A 4,720-nucleotide genomic window follows, 5' to 3' on the forward strand; every position below is an offset into this window, starting at 1 on the left:
CGCTAATACACAAACGGGTACGCATACTTAGGTTTTTGGATTTCTCAAACCAATAGGTATGCAAACTGGTGCGCATATTATGGTTCCCGGACATGGATTACATATGTGCAAGAGTGCACAGCATGACATATCCAATAATGGTTAAGTGTTCTAAACTCTTATTTCAATCATTGAAACTTTCTTAGAGGATGACAATAGCCGTTTTTCACACATTATTAGCATCAAATAAATTTTCAAGATATTTAAATAATCATTACGAAACATTCCACGACAACACTAAATGATTGTATCACACAAACCATGTAATATGTTACTCGAAAATTTCATATGATATAAGATGAACTTGGTCGAAGCGAAAGCTTGCCAACACATATTTCGAGAAATATGTAATCGAGTTAAACTCAACACGAAATCTCAAATGTGTATATAGAAAACTATATCGTAATACGACTTATGTCTCAATATAGGAGATAGAGTAGAAATAGACTTTCCAAGTGATACATGAGTTTAGTCTGACAAACATGCTTGAGATAGCAACGCATGCGAGTTCGAACGAGCAGTGCTATAACACTTTTGCTGATGAAGTTCCACAAGCTCGCCTTAGTAGTTCTTCGTCTTCAATCGATGAACGGCGTAAAGTCTAATTCTCAACTACACTTTCTATCCTAATCCGAGACTTAGATATAAGTAGACTAGAAATCAAGACTTATAGTTTTGGCAACTAAACTTGAAAAACATGCTTGAGATATCAACGCTTGCGACTTCGTCCGAGCAGTGTGCTAACAAGCCATACCAATAAACCTAGCGATTTCCCTTTCGATTCCTAAAACAAGTTCATGAATGTACTTCCTTTAAACAAATGTAAAAAATTGTTTATGTTAGAGAATTGCTCGGTCGATCTCACATGCGTTGCTATCTCAAGCATGTTTGTCAATGTTAGTGATCAAAACTATAAGTCTTGATTTCTAGACTATTTGTGGACGTCTCGGAATAGGACATAGATAGTGTAGCTGAGCTTAAATCTCTCGACGTTCATCTCCTGAAGACGAAGAACTACTAAGGGGAGATTGTGGAACTTCTTCGACAAAAGGTATGTGGAGACTTGAACTTATCTATCACTTGGAAAGTCTATTTCTACTATCTCCTATATTGAGATATAAGTCGTGTTACGACATAGTTTTATCTATACACATTTGAGATTTCGAGTTGAGTATATCTCGCTTACATATTTCTCGAAATATGTGTTGGAAAGCTTTCGCTTCGACCAAGTTCATCTTATATCATGAAAAAATTTCCGAGTAACATCTTACATGATTTGTGTGATACAATCGTTTGGTGTAAGACTTGGAGGGTTTCAATAATGATTATTTCAATATCTTGAAAATTTCTTTGATGCTAATAGTGTGTGAAAACGGCTATTGTCATTATAGAATAATGTTTCAACGGTTGAAATAAAGAGTTGGTGATGTAACCATCTTTGGATATAAGCATATATAGTGTGTTCACACATTAATGTATAAGTCCATAAACCGGAAGCCAAGAGTATGCATATGTGTGTATACGAAATTGGTGAAGGAGACAGGTTAAGTATGCGTACCCGTACGCATACTGGCGAAAGTTCTCGAACCGAGAATTTCTGCTGAGTTTGGTTTTGGCAAAACTCTTAACTAGTCACCTTAAGTATGCGTACCCGTACGCATACTGGCGGAAGTTTTTGATCCGAAAATTTTTGCTGAGTTTGGAAACTTTACAAACTTAAAACCGGTTGCTTAAGTACGCATACTTAAGCTGATTACTTTGTCAAATCGGTCAAGTCCATGAACTTAAACATTCAAATCATAAGGAATGCAATCTTTGCAAACCGTGGCTATAATGTTCATGATTGATTCAAGTGAGTCAAACCGATTTGATTTCAATTTTGTTTTCTAAACAATTGAACAACTCTTAACTATCTTCATTTGAGTCATTTGAACTAGTTATGGTTAAGATGAATAAGGTTGATATGAGAGTAATCATATGGCTAACCTCGGTTAACTATTTGTGAACCAACATGGTGTACACGTTTAGGTAGGTTACATAAACCTAAATGAGGGTACATTTCATTTGTGTGTAACAAGCTAAGTTCGATCTAACGGTTGAAAGATATTAGCTTGGTTGAATCAGGCTTTTCATCTAACGGTGAATATTGAGTGCTTTGTTACCAAGGTAACTATATAAAGCAGAACTCTAGCAACTAGGAAACCTAATCCCCACACCTCCTGTGTGTTACTAGTTGCATAACTAGAGTCGATTCTCCTTTAACGTTAGGTTTATTCTCGAGACCCTGTAGGTTAATGACTTGAAGACTTCACTGGTATTATGAAGCCAGACCCAACTATTATCTTTGTAGTTGCGTGATCTGATCTTGTTGTTTCTATCATGTTGAGTACAATTGAAATAATTGGCTCGAGATTTTATATCTCCGATAGGCAAGATAGATAAGTAATCACAAACAAACTTCGTATCATCGTTTGGGATTCCACAATAACTTGTTTCGCTAGTCGATTAAGTTTATTGTGAGGTGATTGATAATACTAGGTTGTTCTTCGGGAATATAAGTCCAGTTTATCAATTGGTTCCTGTTCACCTTGATTTATCAAAAGACGGAACAAAAACTCTTGGGTATTTCTGTGGGAGACAGATTTATTCAATCCTATAGACTTTTCTGTGTGAGACAGATTTGTCTATCAAGTCTTCGACTTTGGTTCGTAGAAACTCTTAGATGTGGATAAGATCATCTAAGGGAATCAAGTGCGTAGTATCCTGCTGAGATCAGAGACGTAAAGAGCGCAATTGTACCTTGAATTAGTGTGAGATTGATTAGGGTTCAACTACAGTCCAGTCCGAAGTTAATTGGTAGTAGGCTAGTGTCTGTAGCGGCTTAATACAGTGTGGTGTTCAATATGGACTAGGTCCCGGAGTTTTTTTTGCATTTGCGGTTTCCTCATTAACAAAATTCTGATGTCTGTGTTATTTATTTTCCACATTATATTTTGTTATATAATTAAAACATCACAGGTTGTGCGTTAAGATCAATCAATTAGAAGATCCAATCTTTGGTTGTTGATTTACATTGATTGACACTTGGACATTGGTCGTCGGTACCGTTCAAGTAACTCCCCTTATATTCAATCAAGCTCGTAGATTTCTATTTGATGATTGCGGATTGAATTAAGAGTTAGAGATATTAAACTCTTTGATATATTTCATTCTAGATTGAGTCTGACTGTCTAGTTGATTCTCTAGAAAGTGTATTGGAGTAAGTCCTCTCAGATTTCCAAATGAATTGTTGGGTGTGGTTGTTATACCCCGGTATTTTCAATTGGTATCAGAGCAGGAAAACACATTAAAGACCTTATAAGTTTGTGTTTGTAGCGATCTGATATGGACAAAGGTGTTATCTCTATAAATGTACCACAAGTCTTCGATGACTCTAATTACTTGTGGCGGAAAATTGCTATGCGTGCCTTTCTTCAAGCGTGTGATTTTCAATCATGGGTTTATGTAGTTAATGGCTATGATGCTCCCGTTATGGCAGTAAGAAATGCGAACGTTCCAAAGAACATTGGTGAATACAATGCTGTCGAGATACTTTCTACAAAGCAAATCTCCGACGGTTTGAATGCCATCATACATGCCATTACCCCATATCTTCAGCACCACGTGACTACGTGCACTAGGTCTGAAGATGTTGGGGATATCTTAGAAACCGTATTCGAAGGTAATACCAGTGAAAAGGAAGCTAGGCTTCAAAACCCTAATTCCGATTGGGAAAACCTTCGTATGGCAGATGAAGATTCATTTGATGAGTTTAATCATAAAGTGTTTGAAATTGTTAATGCATATTTTGCATTGGGTGAGACTATTCCTGAAAAGGACATTGTGATGAAAATTCTCAGATCGGTGTCATCTAGATACGATTCTAAGAAGCATGCCATCGTTGAAGGAAATAACCTTGATGCTCTTTCCAGAAACAAGTTGGTTGGAAAGCTAAAGATCTTTGACAATGAGCACACATCCAAAATCGGAAAGGATGTTGCCTTCAAAGCATAAAAGAACGCTAAATTACTTGACAAAAGTAAAAGTGTTTATGTCTCCGAGGATGATCTTTCTGAGACTGATTCATCAGATGAAGATCTTGATAAATCACTCTTTATGATCACAAGACAGTTTAGAGATCTTCTATTGAAGAGAAGTAAACGGTTTTCAAGACACAAACCTAGGTCGTCAGTTAAACCTCACAATCGCGTTCCTCCTAAAAACAGGGATGCTGACGAGGATGATGACGAGGATATGCCACAGTGCTTTAAGTGTAAAGGTTTTGGTCATTTTGCGAATGAGTGTCCAAATCGTAGAAAATACACTGGAAACAAAGGTCTTGCTACAAATCTTGATGAAATGTCTGATCACTATGATTCCAATGAAGACGAAAAATCAAGTGTTGCACTTCTTTGTGAAGATATCGATTTTGATAACTGATGTGATTTGTAGATAGTGGTAAAAGTGGTTCGATTCTCAGACTTGTGAAGGATATTAATTAGACTTAAATTCTAATACTAAAATAGAAAACTCACTAAAAATTATAGCAAACTCAATCGAAGATGATATCAATACTAAAAGAAACACTGAGGCTAAGATTCCACTATTTTCCAAGTTCAAAGTGATTAAACCAATACTGATA

Source organism: Papaver somniferum, chromosome 6 (genome assembly GCF_003573695.1).
Source record: "Papaver somniferum cultivar HN1 chromosome 6, ASM357369v1, whole genome shotgun sequence".
NCBI lineage: Eukaryota > Viridiplantae > Streptophyta > Magnoliopsida > Ranunculales > Papaveraceae > Papaver > Papaver somniferum.